The sequence below is a fragment of the Musca autumnalis genome, unplaced genomic scaffold, assembly GCF_047663935.1.
Source record: "Musca autumnalis isolate F117 unplaced genomic scaffold, ASM4766393v1 scaffold_4, whole genome shotgun sequence".
NCBI lineage: Eukaryota > Metazoa > Arthropoda > Insecta > Diptera > Muscidae > Musca > Musca autumnalis.
Genome location: NW_027411977.1, coordinates 151,587,762 through 151,611,824, shown reverse-complemented (window position 1 = coordinate 151,611,824; position 24,063 = coordinate 151,587,762). Strand labels below are relative to the sequence as shown.

Here is a 24,063-nt window from a genome sequence, read left to right as displayed (position 1 = left end):
AGATTTGAATATAGCTCCCACATAATTTTTGTTCGGATTTGTGATTTTTGATGCACCGAACACCCAAAGCCTATCATATTGTCGACCCCTTCCGACTTTGATTGTCTATGAATTTGAAAACATTAGGTTAGGGATTTTGACAAATATAACCACTAGGGTAACGATTTTTTTACAACCAAGAATATGGATTTTGCCTCGTCTTTAACTCTATTTTATAGTAGCTGCTGGAATAAAATAAAAATTTACTTCTGAAAATTTTCGACCGATCATTTTTCAGAACCTTCGACGGCAATCGTCCAAAAACTGTCATCGTGCCAGAAAACAAAGTAAGCCAAGTGTGAACGGATAATGTATGATCGCCATGCTATGTACCGCGAGATAGAGGCATCCTGGGGCATTTCTTCCACCAACTATCATGAACACCAGCATGAACACCTGGGCGCAGAAATGGGGTTTTATCCAGCACAATTTGACAATCGCTCAAAAAAAGGTTTTTGTCGATTGGTGCAAAGATATTGTGGATAAATGCGATCGCGGTGCTCCAAACGACGTTTATAAGATTGTCACAGACGACGAATATTAGATTTATGCGTATGAGCACGAAACAAAACACCAATTGACCGTGGGGGTTTTCCAAGTTAAGCCAAATCCATCAAAAGTTGTTCATGGAAGAAGCACTTCGAAGCAAATGGTAGCTGTTTCTTCGGCTAAACTGACCATATGTCTGCTGTACGGCTTGAGGAACGTAGGACGATAAATTGTGAGTGGAACACTACAATTTGTTTGCATGAAGTCTCCTGTGAAATTCGAAAAACGAACAAGAGAAGACGAATCTATGTGCACCATAACAATGTGAGCTCTCACACGTCGATTCAAACCAGCGCCTTTTTGACAGGGCAATACTTGGAATGGATGGGTCATCCGCCATATAGCCCTGACTTGGAATCAAATAACTTCATTTGATTCCCGCCCATCAACAAAAAAGGCGTGGTCAACAATTTTCGTCACCAGAATATGCTGTTGAAGCGGCCAAAAACCATGTTTTGGAGGTGTCTCTATCGGAGTGGAAAAAGTGCTTCAACAATTGGTTTGAACGCATGAAGATTACTTAAGAAAACAATAAAAATATTTTGTATGGTAAATAATTCGAGTTGAGCTGTTATGACTTAAGAGGTTTATCGAAAAGTTAGAAATCCACCGCGTTTTCATTGTTAGGCCAGAAACTTTTCTAGTTCCCCTCGTACAATTAATTTTACAATTGTTTGGGTAAAGTCTGCGTATAATAACGATTTTATTAATTTTGAGTAGTTTTTGAATATGAGTTTTGCATACTGTATACACATTAGGTTTATGACTTTTCGACATTTTTCTCAAAAACGGTTTCCTGTAGCACGGATGAAGGAACTTTTGCCTATTAATCACTAAAATAATGTATATTCCATTGACATATAAAAAAAGTTCACTCACAAATTGATTTAAAAAAAAAAATATTTTTTTTGAAAAAATGTATGGAATGAAAAAAAGGAACTTAAGCCTACTTATAACTAATATGACGCTTATTCCATTCAAATATCGGAAAATTGCGAGACCGGGTATTGCCAAAAGTGTGGTTTATTTCTGTAATAAGCAATACCAACAAATAAGTTATGTGTTTTTCGTTGAGACTCAACTAACGCATAGCAGTGGGAAAGATTTGGTTTTATTTGCTGTTCGGGTTTAGATAGTGCCAAAGAAATTCTCGATCAGAGTGTTTCATTGGACACGTATCTACTTGAGCAAGCAATTCACACTTGGTTGTAAAGAAGTTTCTTGTTGAAAAACAAGAAACAAGGGAACTAATGAGGATCTGTGGCGAGATCCGAAACTATAGTCTTCCCTGCCTCACCCCTTGGTAAATATCGCAATTTTTGCCACTAATAACTTATAGTTGTTTTATTAAAATATTAAAACAACGACTATGGGATGAAGCCCGACTATATTGAAAAGCAAAATTTGATTTTTTGTTAAAAAATTATATCTTTGAAAAAGCGTTTACGACATTTATTTGATTCTTAGAATTAAAGAAAATTGGTAAGAAACAAATGTTATGTCAGTTTGGTTATCGCATGTGGTTCTAAAGTTTATTTTTTCAATTATATAAGCAATTATATAAGCAGTGACTTAAAAAGATTGCCCATAATTCTGATAAATTCAGAGGTGAGGTTTTTTCATAGAATCACCTTATAATTAAAATTTTATGTAATTTTATATAGAAAGTCATCACGCTATAATACAGGGATATGAGGTTGTAAAAAAGTCATAACCATAATACATATAGCAGTGGTTTGTACGGGTCATTTTTTTTTTAAATTTAAATGGAATAAAATGTATTTTAGTCATTAATAGGCAAAAGGCCATTCATTCGTGTAACATGGAATGAATGTTAGTTTATGCTTTAGTAGGCAGAAGTTCATTCATTTTCATTTTTTAGAAAAAATGTAAAAAAGTCATAACCCTAGTAACCATGTTTATTTGATCATTACCTCGGTGTGTATGGACACTCCTATTATTTTAAACACAGGTGTAAGTACGTATATGTATTAGGTTTATGCCTTTTTTACATCCTCATGTCCCTGTATCATAGCGTGATGACATTCTACATAAAAGCGTGTGCGTTCAAAAAAAAAAGGTGTAGCTCGGTTAATTTCTTTCTCAAATTTTATTATTATGACAGTTTTTTATTTTTAATGGTATACACATCCGCCTTGCATACTTAAGGTCGTGGGTTCGATTCCCCGGCCAGGCAACATCAAAACACTTTTTAAAGGTGGCAAAATACCCCTCGGTAATGTTGGCGACATTTTCTGAGTATTTCAGCCATGTAAAACTTCTCTACAAAAGTGGTGTCTTAGACACGCCGTTCGGACTCGGCGATAAACTGTAGGTCCCATATCATTGAGCTAATATGAATCGAGGTGCACTCATTGATATGAGAGAAGTTTGGAACAATTATATAATTGTTCCACAAACATCCCATAAGGGACAAGGAAGACTTCTCTCATGTCAATTAGTGCACCCCGATTCAGCTCAATAATATTTTAATTTTGCTTTGTTTTTATACCCTACACCACTATGTGGAAAGGGTATTATAAGTTTGTTTTGGTAAAAATTCATGTAACACCGCGAAATATTCGCCGGAGACCCCCAATGTGGTATACCAATCTTCATATCTCGGCGAGATAAAGCGATTTTAAGATGTGTGTCCGTCCGTCCTTCCGTCCGTCCGTCCGTGTGTCCGTCTGTCCATTATAAATTGTAATCAAACTCCAGGCCGCAATTAGGGACCGATCGTCACGAAACTTGGCATGGAGGTCCGTTTCACATCAGAATAGATCGCTATTTAAATTGGTGATGATCGTGAAATATTTAGCGGCTGAAATGGACCAAAAACATAATTTTTATCCGATTTTGTAGCTGCTCTGTAGGTCGCAGTAATAGTCCGATCGCCTCGAAATTTTAAGTAAGGTAAGAGTATATGACAAAGATAAAGCTTGCAATTTGAGATAGTGATCAGACAATATTTAGACGGTTAAATGGACCTCAACTTTTGTGTGAAAATTGTGAAAATGTTTAATATACAGCTTATATCTTTTTTCCTGGAAGAGACATTCCGGGCAAGTAAGCTATACTTCGAAGAGGAACGCTTGACCTTTCCATTGATGCCAATTACGTTGATTTACGTGCTCAGATAACAGAGTTACAGCCTAATATATCCAGTTTTTTGCTTGAAGTGTAATCAAAAACACACTAGAGTTCGCAATTATAGCTCAATAGTCACGAAATTTTGCACGAGGTAAGGGTTTCGGTCGAAGAAGATGCCTACGATTTTGGATGATGATCCGATATTATTTAGCGGGTGAAATGGACCATTACTTTTACTTAAAAAATATTCAAATTTTATTTTTGGTCTATATTTTAATTCCTGGAGGGCATATACCGGCAAAGTAGCCTACATATGGAAAAATAAATACTGATATTTCCCCTGATGCAAATCGCAATAATGTGCCTGCTAGATAACGGGCCTACTGCCTAATATATATAATGGGTTTTGTGTAGAGAACCACAATTTCCTCCCATACTACAAATTGTCTCAATCATGACAGAGAATGTTTCAGTTCAGTTGTCCAATTAAATTTTTATACAAATATTGCAGCATAGGATCGCTTCGCCCCCTATTTTATACCCTTAGCCTTAAGGTTAATATACGACCAAAGATGTGCCCATCGAAAAAATGGTTTTAGACCTCAAGTATGTTTGGACGAAATTCGTTTCAAACAATTTGGAGTCGATTTAGCCCTGTCCGTTCATCTGTCTCTCTTACTGTCTAGCTGGCTGGTGCGCACGATAGCTCCCGAACGGATCTACCGATTCGAACCAAATTTCGCACCTCGTATTTTTTTTGCCCAAACTTAGTTGATTTTCCTTCGGGCACCTCCCCCACAAAAGTTAAAAAATTTTCTGAAAAACTGTGTGAACGATAACTGTCGAAGTGCAAAATCGATTTGGTCCAAACTTTCCATATATTATTATTCCTTCCAGATATAGATCGGTTAAGACTATATCGGTTCAAACCTTCGAGTACCTCCCACAAAAAATTTGGAAATGTGAAATTTAAGAGTCCTATCGAATCGTTTTGATTTTTTTAGCAGATTGTCCATGCGGCCCCTTTACGATGGTACAATTGCAATGGCAAGTCCATACCTCCAGAGATTATGGCAGAAAAGGTCCAAGAAACCCTGAAAAACAAGCAAGAAACCTAACTAAAATGGCAAATCCGCAAGATAACTCTCAAGGGGATTTTCTGATTGGTCCAAACTTTGCACATCCTATTATTTCATTAAGTAATGTATCAGCTTGGAATATGGACTATATCGGTCCCTTCCTTCGAGTACCTCCTACACAAAAATTGGGAAAAGTACAGTTTGAGGACCAGTCTCGGATCTATTTGAATTGCTTAAAGTAGGTTCTTTTCACGGTACCTATTGCAACGTTACAATTTTTCCGGAGTAAGTCCATACTTCCTGAGATAATGGTCCAAAATTTCTAAAAATAATTCTCAAACTTTTTCAAAAATCAGAAGATAGCTTACTACAATTAGTTTGGTATAGCCTTACATTACGATACCTACAAAATACAAAATATATAGATTTTTGTATACAGCATAATTATTGTGTTTGTTTCTTTTTTGGTCAGATGCTGAAGGTACATGCATATATCACCGTTAGCGGAGCTGAGTTATACTATCTTACTTAGTGTGTAATTGAATATGAATAATTTTGGGATTTATAAATTTGTTTGCATGCAAATTATTTGAATTTCTATTCATTATTAGTTATTTCTATCTATATAAAATATGTATATAACCACAATGAACTATTTTCAAAATATGTGAGGACGATAGATCTTTAATAAACCCCACTATCAATGTGAAATTTCCAATTTTGGCATATTGTTTAGAAATGAAATATAATTTATATAATTGTTCCACAAATATCACAATAGGGACAAGGGAGGCTTATCTTATACCAATGGATTCATGTTATGTAATTGATATGTGACGTATTTTTTATCGCCGAAACCAAAAGGCGTGTCCTAAGTTGCCACTTGTAGGGAAGTTTTTCATGGCTGAAATACTCAGGAAGTATCGGCAGCATTACAAAGGGGTATTATGCCACCGTTGAAAATTTGATGTGGTCAGGCATGGGAATCATACCCGGACATTCAGCGTGCAAAGTGGTTGCACATAGCTAATTCCTAGAGGTTGTGGTGTAGGGTATCACATGGTCGGCCCCGTCCGACTATAGCCTTTGCTTACTTGTTTTTTTTTTTTTGTTTTTTTACTTAGTCAAAATATTTAATTTTGAGGAAAATGTAAGAGCACGAAAACAAAATTGCATTATATATCATTCATTAACTGGACAAATTTATTCGGGTAAGCACTTGCAGGATGTTTGCCAACATTTGATTGGCGTGTCATCCACTTATGTTCGGGACAATTGACCCAGTCTCGTAAATTATTTTTCAAACCGATACATTCGTAATTTTAGAAAATATTACTTTCTTAAAAATAGGGCATAGAGGATTTACCCCACCCTCTCAATAAACTATGTAGCCTATTTTGACCAGAGGCCATCCCTGTACATTCTCTGAACATTTCAGGAAAATCGATTCAGTAGTTTTGTGGACTGTACTGAAGTAAATATGAACAATTACTAACTACTTAGCTCTTCATCTATATTAAGTCTAATTCCTTGGAGCAGAATAACATTTTAACTGATGATAATCACTTTACACTGAAAATTTTTTGCGAGGGTGTTTTCTACCCACGGTGAGTGCGGTTCTACGGGGGCTATATGAAGACTTATATCCACAAATTTCTCGTGGAAGGTTTTATACCACCAATGAAGACTAAGCACCAAATTTCCATTTTCTTGGAATATTGAGGCCACAACCTTCAAAAGTTGTACACCCCCAACGTGGACTAAATACCCAATCTTAGCCATTTCGGTGGGATATTGAGGCTAAAATATTGAAAATACGTAAAACCGAGAGGTACCGTTTTTTGAAGGCTATATGAAGATTTGACCTATACCCACAAATTTCAGGTGGAAAGTTTTATACCAATAATTTCAGCCATTTATATAGGATATTGAGGCCGCAACCTCAAAATATCGAAAATCGGGAGGTACCGTTCAATAAAATATGTAACCTATTTTCACCGGTGGCCATCCCTGTAAATTCCCTGAAATTTTCAGGAAATCGGTTCAGCGGTTTTGTAGACATAACATATTAAAAAGTGGGAATAACGGTGGGCGTGGTCAATTTTCCTTTCCGTAAAAACCTGAGAGAAAATATTGTTTATTTTGAGTATATTTTCAATGAACAACTAAATGATTATGGGATACATTTTGATGATAATAAAAAGAAATAAATATAGGAATTAGAGTTGAGTTTATTTCAGAATTTCTAGAGGATGACATGATATATAAATGTTGTTAATGTTTGGGGATGACTAGAATTTACACTTGTTCTAAGGATATAAACAAGGCCTATAGAATGTCGGCCATTCAGAGTTCTGTTAACAGCTTTTGACAACAAACATAATAGAGTTTATATTATTGTGATTTGAGTATCTTTGTATTTTAAATCACAATAATGTTTTTGACAACAAACATAACAATCAGGTGGGCTTAGTGTTCAACTGTATAAACTGTGGATATATAAATAACTTTAAAGTTGTAGTTACTAATGCCGCGGTCAATTTGACGTGTGTGTTTAAAACTTTGGAATGTAGATCATAAAACAATTGTATTTGGTTGCAGAAGTTTGCAGGCGTGACTGATATGGTTCATACCTTGAATCGGGTCCTCCATAGCAGAATTATATATATAATAATAATACACACACACCCACTGTACAACTCTGATATACAATTGTTTATTGTTTTCGATGACATACAATAAAGGTAAATAAAATAGTCGTTAAACTTGTTTATCTTTAAGTAAGATGTTTGCATGAATTTCAACTAACAACTAACAATTTTACAATAACAAGATTGTTGTAGAAAATATTTCATGATTATGGTTGTTCAACAAATTTAAAGAAACATTGATCGTATTAACTAAGATCTCACTCTAGATGTTAATGTGGTATGTTCTATTCGACATACAAATCGTAACCATAAATGCGCAAAGACGCGACTCCAAAGATGTAAAGCTAGAATACACGCTCTTGCAAAATGTCAAGCTTCTACGTTTAATAATAGCGATCCTATTGAAGAAATGCCAAAAGACGCGACTCCATACTGTAAATTTTGATAAAAAACAAAAAAAGCGTAACCTAAGATATATAATTGCAAATTATCCAGCAGTAGTGATCAATGTAGTCATGGCTTTTGCAGCTATAATAATGCCAGGTGGAGGGTTTGTTCCGCTGATTGCGGAAATGTATAATTTCCATGGAGGGGGATCCGATTATTTGACAAGAAAGTCCAGATTCAAAAACCGGGTTAGACCCGGTTCTAATACAAAGTGGGTATCGTATAAAAGCTTATGGAAATACCTATCACATGGTGTGGTTATTCGCTTCTTACACGGCTTATTTCTCCATATAGCAATTTCTTTGAGTTAGCAATTTCTAGTTTTTCTACGAATTCTACTTTATCTTGTGTCAAACTTGCATGTTAATATCTCTAAAACCCAAGGAGATGCATCTTACTGTTTAAGAGTTTGGCATAAATAACAAAAAAATTAATATGCCTCAAAAAATGTCATTTAACCCGAATAAGTTTTTTTGCACACATGGTGTAATAATACAAGGTGTAAGTACATATCTACATTAGACAATTTCCTTGCGGCAATTGTCAGTTTGTCGGCGTGAGAGGTTGTTGAGAGGCAAAGGGTTACCATATGCCTCACCTTTCTCTCCATCAAACTGACAATTGCTGCAGGGAAAATTTCCTAATGTAGATATGGACTAAGTGGCAATCATTTGGGCTTTTACTTTTTTTATAAACTAAAATGTCAGTATTTATTAGGATCTACGCCGCATAATAAATATATGAAGTGTAGAATGCATCATATTATGTATAGAGGTAATTCGAAGACAATTAAGATTAAATGTTAAATCTTACCATTTCTTTTCTTTACACTGTTTTTAATTATTTTTTTAACTATTTTTGAACGACCCTTGTGTTAAAATTTTTTGTCTGTTCCAGAACTGCAAGAATCTAATAATTTTTACTATTTTTTCGATAACATAAAGGAAAAAATGTTATCGTAGTAAAAAATTGTAGCTTCTTGCAAGTGCTGGAACAGAGCAATTGTAAAATTGTTAGTTGTTGTAATTTATGCAAACACCTTAATTCTTACACCATGCTCTCCACCAAAATTCAGCTTTGCGAATTATTGCAATGTATTTCCCTTTACACGAATGTCACGGCGAAAATACAAGTTTTGTAAAATTTCTAAATCTGTTTCTGTTCCAGAACCTGCAAGAAGCTACTAATTTTTACTACGATAACATTTTTTCCTTTATGTTATCGAAAAAAATAGTAGATTCTTGCAGCACTGGAACAGACCAAATGTGTCTAATTGAAGATGATGTCTGAATACCGACCTATGCCCTGATCTGGACATCTGATTCCTGATTAAAAAATGTTCTTACATTTCTAATGAAAACAAAAAAACAAAACATTAAGTCAAAGGGTCAACAGAGGATTTTCTGACATTCGTAACACATGAGTCTGGCGAGAACCACCATTTTTTATCGAACAATTTGGGAGTTTTTGCAACAAAAATTGGTTTGTTCATACATTATTTTACAAAATGAATACCCTTTTATGAATTTTTGTTGCATTTCACCCCACCATGTATTCAAAATTGCACACAAAGAGTTCGCAAAAGTAGGAGGTGGGTGTTAAATCAGTGAAGGTACCACAACCTAAAGAAATGTCGTGTTAATAGGATTGCACTTTTATTTCAAACAATTATACACATAATTGGACAAAGAAAACACATTACTTAGCTTTTCTACTCTTTTTGTTGGGTGAACTGGTTTAAGATTGGTATAAGATTCTATATATTGGGCTTCGGAGTCGAGCCATTTTTGGTCAGACTCCGACTCCAACTCGGTAGTCGACTGAGAAAATAAATTCCACCACTCAATATGTATTAAATATTTACTAAGCAGTTAGGTTTACCTCGCTGTTATCTAGCCAGTGGTAATACAAAATCCAAAAAAAGTCATTCTAGTTTGAAACATTAAGATACGTTACATCGGGAGGTATACCAAAACATGGACCTATATTTTTCGTTTTCTGTCCGTTGGGAATCCGGAATACAAAGTAACACCTACTTCAGGTGTAAGAAAACCCCTTCACATTAAAATCCAACGGTATCACTATAAGGTTTTCCGAATTTGATTCTACTGTTACGGTGGGTGTACATTCTTAAATATATTTTGGACCGGGAGATACAAAAACGTTTACAATCTACATAATAATTGAATGCTATCTGTCCGCTGGCTGGAAAATTTAAAAAATATTGAAATTACCCATAATAAGATGATTATACTAAGAAGCAAACAGATATAATCTTAGTAAGTATTAGTATTTTGTTTTCAAGTATTCTGGCATATGTGGATGTCTGTCCTATATTGGATTTGACTGAGTGTACGTAGCCCATTCCACACACTGCCATAGGATGCAGCTGTGCTGGCAACTTCTATTAATTGTTATGAAAGTTACTAGTTTTACGTTCGATTCTAGGGAGCGTTTTAGTGTGAAGTATATTAAGTCAGGATATTACAACCACTTATGAGGCAAGTAAACCAATTTTTATACCCTCAGTCTTTAGGCTAGAAAGGGTATATGGGCAATATTTTTGAAAATTTAACATACACTAGCGGTCATCTGAATAGGTTTGAATTTTTTTTCTTTTTATATGTTAAGGTATCTTCTGATGTGTTCGTATTGCAGATCCATACTATTTACTTTTTGAGAGTCCTATACTATGCCAACATTCCCAAGAAAAAACTTGACGGTGTTGCCATATTTTCGGAAAATAGCCCAATTATAATAAAAAATGTACAAAAAAGTGACCAATTTTAGCGATCATCAGAATAGGTTTGAATCAAATAAAATTGAAAAATTGTACTACCCATGCAAATACTGCGCAATTTTTTGATTTAGTTTAGTAAAATGGAACATTCTGATAAATGCTACAGCAAATTTGACCCGCTTTATTAGGAACGTGGGTTCAATTCTCAACATGGAAAAGTTACCAAGGACTTTCATATAAAATCAAGAAATATTCCAATAAAAACGTTTTATAAACCTGCTTTAAATTACTTTTTGATTTCGTTAGATCTTTTCTGAGCTTCGAAAATTGTCTGAAAGCAAATACCAAGTGTTAACCATATTATTAGGATGGATAAATTAGGAAGGACATTGAAAATTGTTGGTATTTTAGCTCAGGTTTAATTTTTAACTATCCTTGCAGTACAAATTTAAGTATTATCATGCTCACAAATCCACCATAGTTGACCACATGTACCATTAATGTGCGAAAATTGGTCTGGATGAATGTCTCTTCGACGACAATAAAGTAGAAAATTGTAAATCAAATTTAACTCAAAGGGACATGATATCACCGACTTTTATAGTGCTGTATAACCTCTGTAGTCCATTCTTTTGTACTTATTCGTGTTTGTTTTATGACTTGTGAAGAGAAAAAAAATTTTGACCTGACTATATAGGTATTACAGCACTATAAAAGTCGGCGATATCATGCCCCATTGACTTAAATTTGATTTACAATTTTCTACTTTATTGTCGTCGAAGAAACATTCTTCCAGACCAATTTTCGAACATTAATGATACATGTGGTCAACTATGGTGGATTTGTGAGCATGATAATACTTAAATTTGTACTGCAAGGATAGTTAAAAATTAAACCTTAGCTAAAATACCAACATTTTTCAATGTCCTTCCTAGTTTATCCATCCTAATAATATGGCTAACACTTGATATTTGCTTTTAGACAATTTTCGAAGCTCAGAGGAGATCTAACGAAATCAAAAAGTCATTTAAAGCAGGTTTAAAAAACGTTTTTGTTGGAATATTTCTTGATTTTATATGAAAGTTCTTGGTAACTTTTCCATGTTGAGAATTGAACCCACGTTCCTAATAAAGCGGGTCAAATTTGTTGTAGGATTTATCAAAATGTTCCATTTTACTAAACAAAACCAAAAAATTGCGCAATATTTGCATGGGTAGTACAATTTTTCAATTTTATTTGATTCAAACCTATTCTGATGATCGCTAAAATTGGTCACTTTTTTGTACATTTTTTATTATAATTGGGATATTTTCTGAAAATATGGCAGGACTCTCAAAAAGTAAATAGTATGGATCTGCAATACGCACACATCAGAAGATACCTTAACATATAAAAAGAAAAAAATTCAGATGACCGCTAGTGTAGTTGAAGCCACGTTTTAGCCTTTAATAACTCTCGAAATGTGGTTGAATATTATACAAATTAAATGCTTTCGGATAAAATGAAATGTTTTTAGACTTGGCAAAAAATATTGGCCTTAAAAGTTAATTTGCGTTGTAACTGTGGCTACATTTATGTTAAATGAAGAGTAAAAATGGATTGAAGCCAACGTGTCTTTTTTTGTTTTCTCCCGATTTGTGATTAAACCACACTTTCCACGATTTTCCCGTCAAAGTAAAAGTAGAAGGCAACTAAATAAGGATCATCTCACTAGTGTATAACTTCTCAAAGTTGATCTGCGTCTACCATTAAATGATGCTGACATTTTGAAGGCAGATTTTAAGTGTTTTTTGAAATTTTCTTCTAATTTCGTTCCGCAAACAGGTTTTTTAAAAAATCTTATATATGATTGTAGAACTCGCGATTCTGAGTTATTTGATATATATGTCGTGACTGTAGCCTTCACAGCTTCACAGAAATCTGCATCCAAATACGAAAATTTTGAGAGAACATTTTTCTAAAAATCATATTTTTCGGGCTTAGTTTTTACAATTGTCATTCGATTTACTCGTACTTGATTGCAAATTTTAGATTTTTACGTTGCGGATATAATAAATCTTTACTCGTGAAATTCCATCTACTAAAACGCGAGATAACAGAAATTCCAAGTTAGGAAAATCACCTAAAATTGTTTTGAAAATATCGCACATTTTATCGCGTATTCTGGGGGTCGTTTCCACTGCAATGAAAAAACTGGTGAAGCATATTCGTTTTTCCGGAAATTTTAATCCAAAAAGTAGTGTGTGATGCTACATCCACAATTCCTGATTGATTGCCTTGATATGGATATATATCCATGTAGACTTTCGTGGTGACACTGAAACCGGATGCGGAACAAAATTTATTGTACCTTGCGAAAATTAGAGATGTTTTATAGGGTTTTTAATGCTTAGATGCAGCCGATGCTACATCTAAGCGTCCAAGTTATATTTAGAAAAATATATACAAATTAAAAGATATGGTCTTGCTGTACATGAAAATCACATGCGGACAAAACGATTTTGATAATTACGCGATTTACACATATTTTAATAATGCATATAAGTTAAAGCGGGTTATTTGAACTCTATTTCCGTTTAAGAAGTCTAATGATTTATTTCATCAGTCCGATAACATTCCTCAATGGGAAACCTTCTATGTGAATGTAGATAAAGCAAAATCCGCCCATTTTCTTGGGAGTTTCAAGAAAAATAAAAGAAGTACTCCTATAGAATTTTTCCAATATTTTCAACTCTAGAATGCATGTGAAACCTATTATTCCAAACCAAAATTTTTTTGTAACACAAACATGTGCTTATTTTGGCTATAATATCCTCACTACTATCCCGCTTGATTCCCCGTGGAGTATTTATTTAAAACTGTTATTTTTTGTAATTTTTGAAGGGTACCTATATTTTCAAAAAAATTCGGATTACATTTAAGATTTTGTAAATTTGTTGTAAATTCCGCAAATGCTGAGTAACATTTTACAAATATTATACAATCTACCTAATGACGTCACTTCGTGATAACTTTTTTGTGACAATTGTGCTCAATAAAATAATTATTATAATAATTTTTCTTAGAAGCAGAAGTAAAACCGCGATAACATTTGTCCGCAACAACCAAAAATTTGCTCGCGACCGGATTTGTACTGGAGAATTTTTTCTTAACCTATGTACCAAAAATCGTTAATGTAGCGCGAAAAGAAAAAATTCAATTTTTGGAAATGGAATATGAAATAATTGGCAACGTTTCCCATATACACTTTGATACGACAAAAATGTGCCTCATCAAAATAACGGTTTTAGACCCCAAGAATGTTTGGACGAAATTCGTTTCAGAAAATTTGGAGTCGATTTAGCCATGTCCGTCTCTCGAACGGATCAACCGATTCCAACCAAATGGGTATCGTAAACTTCCAAACTGTCCAAACATATCGGTCCACTCCTTCGGGTACACATTTTTTCTGTAAAATGGTGCGTGGTCCAAACTTTGCACATCGTATTATTCCTTACAGATATATATATCGAGCTCGAATATGGACCATATCGGTCCACTCCTTCGTGCCCATCCCACACAAAATTCGGATAAAGTGAATTTTAAGAGCTCCTCTCGCATCGTCTTGATTCTTTTTTAGTAGGTTGTTCTAGCGGCCTCATTCACAACGGTACAATTTTTTCCGGAGTGAGTCAATACTTCCTGAGATAATGGTGTAAAAGCTCCAAAACCATGCCGGCACATATTAAAATGGTCATTTAATATTTCGAGTCCTTTATTAAGAAATTCGGTTACTAAAAATGTTTGGTATATATCAATGATTTGGTATAGCCCCACATTACGGTACCTACAGATTTTAAAGGAAACTCGTGATACAAAATCAATATATTTTATATACGGCATAATTGAGGCGCTCAGCGCCAAAACGCCCAACCCACATGACCAAAAAAAATCAAACAAGCTATAAATATCTAACCAAAACCTAAAACCTTTTGAAATAACTACTAAAAAATTCCATATTGCATTGAATGACAGTAGTTTATACTACCTTCTAAAATAATGCAATATGGATTTTTTTAGAATTTATTTCAAAAGATTCCAGTTAAATCTTTGTAGTCAGTTTAATTTTTTGGACATTTGTGTTTAGTTTGGTTTTGCTGTTTTTTTTTGGTCAGAGGGTATATCTCCGTCAGCACAGCTGACTGATACTTTCTTACTTGTTATAAAGGCACTTTCAGACTTTACCCTTATATAACTATAAGCGAATTATCTATTGACGTAAAATGTATCAAAACATCGTCAAATAAATCGAAATAGAATAAGATGAACTATTAGCTAAATTAAAACGTTACTCATTATAGCCCACTTTACGTTGCCAGGGAAACTGTAAATCTGATTAATCGATCATCAAAATAAAATGATTTCAACTTTTTAAATTTTTTTTGAGCCTAGTTTTCAACTTCTTGCAATATCAAAAATATAAAAAAATTAATAGTATCAATCGGTTGTCTCAAAAATTGTTAAGATCATTCAAAACAGTAACAATAAAATAGAGAGTCAACCATTCTCTAGAAATTACACATTTGTTAATATACATACAAATATATTTAAATATGTATGTTGTTTATACAATGTATACTGTTGGTGTATTATACATGTATAATACACCAACAGTGCTAATTGTAGATATTCTCTTTACTGTAGCAACTCACTTTCTGCCAGAAAGTTTCTGGAAACGAGCATTTTCATGGAGAGGGGCTTCTCATTTGAACTCACAACTGACCGCTGAGAGTTTAGTTGATCGGAAACTCTTGAACGTGTAGTTCGTTGACGGGTTACGGAAACCTGCGCTTGATACGACGTAAATACACAAACACACACAAGTCACAGTGCCAAACCAACACAAATCGGCCAAAAAAGAAGATCCATTCATGCAATAAGAAAAATAAAAGATAAACGAATGGATTGATTGTTAAGTGTAAATTACTAAATTTAAAATATTATTAAGTGCTAAAATTGAAATCGTATATGACATCGCAGACAAAAGCGCGACTAGCAGTAACAACAATAACAACAACAAAGAAAATAAATAAACCTCGATCAGAGTCAAGTGCAAAAGCAAAGCTTTGTGTGATGAGCATTCAAATTTAAAGCTTTTTCTGTGTCGCTGAGAAATAAAGCCACACACAACAAGAGAATTAAAAAAAAATATATATAATAAAGGCCACTCAATTTATGTGAATAAATAATTGTAGAATATTATTTCTAAAAAAATCATTTATGCAAATATTTATCGCAAAAATATTGTTTATCTACTCACTAACCTACACAAACAAAGAGGAATACATAATGAAATAAACGCGGCTAACAAATAAGCACACATCAAGGTGGATTCATCACGGAACGGGGTATGCCTCTATAAAACATATTACACACCGAATTTATTCGCTTTTAATGTTTGTTTAGATTGTTGGTGTATCAAAATTGTACAGGAGCATTTGATACCCTACATCAGCAGACTGTGTTTTCGAAACTCGGAAAATTGTTTTGGAACTCCTATCTCCTAAATTTGTCCCATTTGATCCATAAACCTTGTATAATTTATAATTTATAATTTTATGGCGATCGGTTAACGTTGTTTCTATAGTAATTTGTATGGAGCCAAAGGTGAATTTTCACAAAAATTCTCTAAAGGCCGCAATTATGGTCTAATCGACGAAAAACCTTTACCAGTTCTTTATTGTGGCTAAAAAACGAAACCTACAAAAATCCTACAAATATAGGGCCCAAAATCGGCGAAAAATTTATATTTGAGCAATATCAAAATCCGATCCGATTTTCACATTTTTTTTATGATTCTTCGATTGGACCATATTTGCCGAATTTATGGAATTTTCGTGAAAATGCACCTTTGGCCCCATTCAAATTAATATGGAAACAGAGATCGCTCGGGTGGCACGGGTCATAAAATAAATAAAATCGTCATAAAATTTCATATATCAGATTTTTGGATCAAATGGAAAAAATATAAGGGGTTTCAAAACAACATTTTTTTGTTTTTTGACTCGTCCTAATGTGGATACATTACTCCACTAAATTCTTCGTCGGAAAAAATTTTATTGGCTTATTTTGAAGAACAGGAAGTATATTTAAACTCATGTTTCTCGAAATGGCATTTTTGAAGTCGGTGCAAGCAATAGCTCGAAAAGGACTGGTCCGATCTTCATATATTTTCATATATATCGAAAATGTGACTTTGACAATTCACTATTCTTTTTAAAGTATTTTTTCCGATAACATAAAGGAAAAAATGTTATCGTAGTAAAAAATAGTAGCTTCTTGCAAGTTTTGGAACAAAGCATATATTATTCGGTTCTTAAAACGGCCACCAATATAAATTAAAATCAGCCCATTCATTTTCGAGCTACCGCCGGCACCGCAAAGCGCTTTTTCTAAAAAGATAGCCATTTACCACAAAACTTTTCAGTATTTTTCAACAACAAAAATTCCAAAAGTAGTTTAGGATGTGCACTTTCAGATGAACAAAACATTTATTGGCAGTCTCCTTGAAAAAATTCATGAAAAATTAGTTTCGACCTGCGTAACTAGGGATAACCCCTTAATGATTAACCAACGTTTCCCAGCAAAAATTCGGATCCGTCCATTATGTGACCCATTACAAAGTAAATATGAGTACTACGGTGGCACAGAGCATGTGTGTCCGACTACAAATCCCAGGGTTGTGTGATCAACTCTCACCGTCGGCACGCGGACTTTTTGTTGACAACATAAAGAACAGATGGTGGAGCACATGTTTAAACAACGTTAAACAACCCTTAATATCGGTACGCGTGGCAGAGTACATATGTAGTGTGTTCGGCTACTAATAAAATAAAATTAAAATTTGAAGTGTTTTGAAATTGAAAATAAATTCCACCTCAACTGTTTTATTTAAAAATAGAAATTGTTTATCTTATTTTTTTACTTCTAGTGGCCACAGAATAACTAGATATTGTAGTGGTCATCGAATAAATAGTAATGCTGTGCGAGATGCCTCTGTTAAAACAATGGGTTAGTAGGAGGTTTTGTAACTACTTAATGAACTAACTACGACTACCAAAAAGTGCTATAAAAACCCAATATTTAGTTGGAATTTTTTGCTGGGTTATTATACATTCAAATAACTTTATATACGCAGATGATGTAAAGAATTTCTTTCGTTTATTGAACCGAATTATCAAAATGTTTTATTAACTCGGATCTACATATATAATACTCGTATTATAAGTGACGCAATATTAATTTAATTGAACTTAACAAGCCTTAACATAAACATTTATCCTTCAATGTATTATATTCATTATTCCCGTAGTTTTTTCATGGAAAAGAAACTGGCAACCTTTTATGGTTGGCGTGGTCGGGTATTTTGGCTACATACCCAGCAAAATTTGAAGGAAGGGGTTCTTTTGGATGACGTGATTTCATGTCATCCTTTGCATTGGTTCAAAGGAAGTCGTGAAAGATCCGATCTTTTCATTAGGATTTGAACCAATGCAAAGGAAGTCGTGAAAGATCCGATCTTTTCATCAGCATTTGTACGCATTCCATCGATCCAATAGAGATTATGTTTGTGTTTTTATTTACACACCTGTTTATTTTCATTTTGGTATGTTCCAGTACTGCAAAAATCTACTAATTTTTACTATTTTTTCCGATAACATAAAGGAAAAATTGTTATCGTAGTAAAAATTAGTAGATTCTTGCAGGTTCTGGAACAGACCAAAGTTGTTAGAACTGTCGTCGTGATGTTGTCTTACATTTCCTGCATATCAGACAACTAAAACTTCTAAACATTGACATGTCAATGCATTGGTTAAAATGACATGCTTAGGTTCCAAAAAAGAACGTCATCTGTTGGGGGTCACGCTGATATAAAATTCATGAGTGAAAATGACAAAAAGATGACATGCCAGATCACTTGCACCCATGATTCAACTCATGATTTTTCATCGAAGATTTTACTGGGTAGGGTCGGATACACAACTCCATTGTCCCCCAAAATTAATGCTCAAAGCGATATGGTTATATTTTTTGCATATATAGCGTTTAAAAACGGGACGTGGGGAAGGTTCCCCACGTCACCCGAAACTCATGAAAATATACATTTGCAGGGCAAATCTTGAATATTTGTTGCAAATTTCATGAAAAACAGTTCAGTAGTTTTGGAGATATAACATGTGTTAAAAAGAGGGCGCGTTATTTTTCGCAAATTTATTTTCAAGACGATACGTCCAAAATTTTTCGAACTATAGCGTTTTGAAACTCAGTAAGGAAAGGATCCACGTCTTCAGTATAATTTAGCAAAGTTTTTTCTAGACTAAACTCAGTCCAATTTTATCAGAATGTCTGTCCAATTTTGTGTTTGGTGTTGCGAATAGATGAACTCAGATCGAAAATATGAATGTGAGCTATATTACCAGAATAATTAATGTTTGTAATTCGACCAAAAAAAAAAAATATATGTTCTCCAATTTTCATGCGTATCGGACAATAACTGCGAAGTTATTAGTTTGTTTGTTTACAAAAATACATGGACAAGCAGACGTACAGACATGCGTAAATCGATTCAGATAGTGATTCTATGTATATTCCTAAGAGGAACAATGGGTGTATCTCTATTCCTTTTGTATGTTACAAACTAATGCACAAAAATATAATACACCTTACCATATTATGGTGTTAGGTATATTAGGGCATACCGAAATCCATAAAGGTACATTTTCTATTTTGCCCATGGCACCACTTTGAACATTGTCTGCAAATTTCATGAAATTCAGTACGTAAGGTCAGAGACACAATCATCATTGTCTCGGAAATTAATTTTCAAACCTATGCATTCGCCAATTTTTCAAATATAGCGTTTTTAAAAAATATGGGGGTGGTACAGTTGTTTTGTAGATATAACATATTAAAAAAGTGGGCGTAAAAACCAAAGTTGGACTATTACGAACATTTAAAAAAGACATTTAATTTTTATTTACCATACCATTATATTTTTATATGGTTATGGCTGATTGAAATCATATATGTATATATGATTTCAACCAGCGATGTTCCTCAATTTGAACAGGGTTCTTTCTCGAACCCAAACCATGAATTGTTCAAAATTTCGTGTCAATGGAACAATAGTTAGGATTGATTATAAAAAATTGTAATATGGGTCCATACACATTACAATAAAAATAGCTTCCGTGGTACAAGTTATCATTATTTGATCGACGTACATACATACATCGTATTTAGCCGTTTACGACCAACAAAAAAAAAACATTAAAAAATAATTTTTTGCTTCACCCTAGTGTGTTTACTCAAATTTGATAAGTCATACACTTATAATAAAGGGTGTAAATATATTAAACTGAAGACAATAACAAAACAATAACAAAAATAACCGCTTTATATACAAAACCGGGTTTGGAAGTTTAAAAGTTTCTCTCATCAAAGCTTAACGAGAATATTTAAACTTTAACGCAAATAATTTGACCAGAGCTGAGCAAAATCGAGAGAGAGACAAATTTAAGAGAGAATTAAAATTTAATTTTTCTTGGTGTTTCATTACTTATTTCAAACTTTTTTAAACATTAATGTTGCCTAAAATCGTCCACAATGCAAATTATTAAAAAATATAAATACAAAATTGCATAAACATTCAATTGTTTATGGTTCACAAAAAACTAAGAGTACGTTTTCACAATTTACCTGTGGGCTAGCACACAGGCGTGCTCACCCCTGAATTTGACTATTATTTTCACACTTTGAATGAAAATTGAGAAACGAGGAGCAGATACCACTGTACATGTTTAATGTTATCATTACGAAGACGTCATGTACGACGTACATTCTTACAAATAAGAAGTATAATTTCTTTGTTTATATTTTGTTGGGAAAACAATCAATCGGATATTTATTTAGGGGTTGTAAGTTGTTACTTATGTGTGTTGATATGTTAGATATATAGGTTTAAATTTATCCCAGGTATACAGTAAATTTTATTGCAATTAATTTATAACTGCCGAAACTACGTTCTAGCGGTTTTTACTTAAACAAAAGGGAACATTTCACCCTTTTTCTTATTATTTATTTATGTAATAATTTAATACAGTATTTATGTCCAAAAATTAAAATTCATCGAAAAATCTTGATGATCTAGATTTCTTTTACATTTTATAAAAGCCTGTCGTGCTTTATATGAAAGCTACAATCTGTTATCTCTAAATTTGTAAGTAAGAAGCAATAATTTATTTTTTAATTTAGGACATACATATTTCCAACAAATTTCCCGTTGTTGAATATTTTTCTATTACCCGGAAAAAGAAAATCGGAAAACCCCACAATTCTATTCACATCTCTTCCCTAGCTCTTTAATAACTATCGCCAATAAACGTAATTTTTTGTATTCATTTATAATTATAGCAAATTGTGCAATTACATAAGGTCATTTTGATGTCAAATCAATAGATAAGAACATACATAATTAAGAAATCGATACGAATGTCACACACACAGATCTACATACATAGACATGCATTATGTCAATTATCAACTTAGACATCGTTACAAAACAAATTGCCTAGGACATTATGGTCTGTGGAGTCACGCCATTGCTGGTCAGACTACAAATCTGACACCAACCCTATTTTCTTACTACTCCAATTCCCCCGTCGAGATCTTTCAATTCAAATTATACCTTCAAACATTCACGATTTTCGGCATTTTCGGACTTCTAGCCACATTTATATAATATAACACATAGTTGTTCCACAAACATCCCAGCACGGACTAGGGAAAGTTCTCTCATATCAATGAGTACACCCCGATTCATATTAGCTCAATGATATGGGACCTACTGTTTATCGCTGAGTCCGAACGACGTGTCTTTAAGACACCACTTGTAGAGAAGTTTTACATGGCTGAAATACCCAAGAAATGAGGGATATTTTGCTACCGTTGAAAATTTGATGTTGCCTGGCCTGTAGAGTTTCTGGTCGGGAATTCCCGACCCGTGATTTCCCGGGAATTCTCGATTTTTTTCGGACGGGATTTCCTGGGAATACGGGTATTTTTATATTTTTCATATATAAGCCTTATATTATTTGACTTATAGTTATTTAATGTTGAAAATATAGTGGAATAGCGATTATTCATGTCCCGATAATTCATAATTCCCGATTATTTGTAACAAACTTAAAGTCCAAAGTAAAAATCGCAATAATTCGTGTAAAGTACATACATTATGGTCCTCTTAATAATTATTGTTTTTTTCTGGAATTCGAAGTCTTTGTATTACCTCACATAATTCTATGGAGCCATTTCCTTGTTGTTCTAGTCCATATTTTTTTTTATTAATGACATTCTTGAAGTATATTAATTTGCTAATAGCCCGTTTCCACGGTACGTCGTTCGTTCTCTATTCGTTGTTCGACCCATAACTACGAATAAATTACTTATTTCCCCACACAAAACTCTATGAACGAACGACGATTTTTCTACGTTGTTCGATTAGAAATACTCTCTGAACGACGAATAAGTATGTCCCATCCCTAACAAATGAGAGAATTTATCGAAAAAATTAATTATGACATGTCTAAATTCAAAATTGAAAAATCTGTTGAAAACACAAAAATTTTTAGAAAAAAAGAAAAATATGAATGAAAATTAATGAACTAAACATTTTATATAGATGCAAAAGGGAGATGGTTGTGTTTCCTTTTTAATTCCACACACATTTCTTGTCCATTAGTTCCAAATTGCGTAAAAAATCAGAAACAAAATGGAAACAAATAACTGAAAGTCTGTATACACAAACATTGTATTGACATGTCTCTCTCTCTTTAATTTTGAAAATAGAAACATATAAAAATATATTGAAAATACAAAATTATTCAGAATTTATGAAAAAAATGAATGAAATGTGTATAGTTAAATATAGAAGATATATTTGAAGGAAAGTCTATTGCTTTTCCTATTTATTTAATGTATATTTTATGTGTTTTCGGTTCAAATTTTCGTGAAAACAAGGAAACAAAACTGAAGGAAATTTTGTTTATGTTTCTGTTAATTACGAATGGTGTCGTGGAAACGGGTTAATTCGTGTACGTCGTTCGACAGGCGAACAACGTAATTGAAACGCTCGTGTGAACATGACATAAGATATAAACTCTGTGATCGATTCGTATTGTTGTTTTCTCCAAAATTATTGTATGTTATATTAAAAACTGTATAATGTGTAAGTGGCAAACCATATATATTAGGAATGGAAGTCAGTAATAACATAAGTACGCCACCGTGGTGCAATTGTGAATCTTTTTACATAAAATGTCAACCCTGAAAAAATCCTTTATCAACGGGTTTATTCTACGATCGACACGCCCTTCGAACCATAAAAAGAACCCCCCATATCATTGACCTAAAAAATAGAGTCGCACAGCAATCTTTGATATGAAGGATGCCTTTGCGAAACAGCAATTTATGTAATCTCCGCAAATTAGTCAGGAAGAATTGGCGTATCGTCGTTAATATTGTTCCATATTGTTCCAAAGAGATAACTAATGATATAACAATACATATAAGGAGCATTTATTTCCTTTATGTTTGCTCTCTGTCACGTCTATGCCCCACAAACTCTATTTCTCATAGTCCCGGGAATTCCCGGGTTCCCGGGAATGAAAAAAAGTCGGGAATTCCCAAACTCTACTGGCCTGGTAATCGGATCCGGGCATTCAGCATGCAAGGCGGGTGTGCATACCATTGTACCACGGTGGCACCCAGCCACATTATCAGACCAAAATTGCTGAAATTTGCTTTTTAGTCTTCGCTAGGGGTGCAACACTTGCCTACAGAGGCTTGTAGGTATATAACCACAGAACAGCACCGCCAGATTTTCGGCATTTAAAGTAAACATTTCTTCAAAGTATTGTCGGTATAAATCCACATTTTAATACTGACCGATTTTAGGTAGTTTGAAGGATTTTTCCACATTATCGAACCGAAACAGTTAAAATTTGATATATAGTCTTTGCTAGGAGTGTAAAATGTTCCTGTAGAGAAATATCGGTAAAGGCCTACGATTTAATTTTATAATATAGCAGGATTTTATCTAATTGTGTTTAATTAATATTGGCAAATATAATTTGCTGGAGAGCACGAAAACTCTCGAACGGATCAACCGACTTGGTTCAAAATGTGGGTCTGGTAATATTTTGTCCAATCTTACGAGTACAAGTGTAGTTAGGGACTTTTGTCGGATCGGCATGATTTTTTTGCAGCAGGTTCGGTTCATTGCCCCTGTCACGACGGTGCATTTTTTTAGGGGCAATTTAATACTTCCTGACATAATGTCCCAAAAGATCTGAATAACCCTGCTGACATCGACTCGAATGACTTAAGAACACCAAAATATATAAATTGAGCATCCGATTTAGATTTT

General features: G+C 33.7%; 1 protein-coding gene across 9 annotated transcripts in view; it reads left to right on the top strand.

Moving 5' to 3' along the window:
* The window catches only part of LOC141402585 (peptidoglycan-recognition protein LC-like), a 78,537-nt gene that overhangs the window by 11,997 nt on the left and 42,477 nt on the right, over positions 1-24,063 (top strand). For 2 of the 9 annotated variants that reach the window (XM_073984184.1, XM_073984187.1), the window contains exon 1: positions 17,569-17,648. The exons of 3 other annotated variants lie outside the window; for them this stretch is intronic. The gene's annotated coding sequence lies outside the window, so the exon portion shown is untranslated. Of the gene's footprint in view, positions 1-15,259; positions 15,986-17,568; positions 17,649-24,063 lie in introns of those variants that run through there. 4 more of the 9 variants (XM_073984185.1, XM_073984188.1, XM_073984182.1 and 1 more) reach the window with 4 other exon arrangements.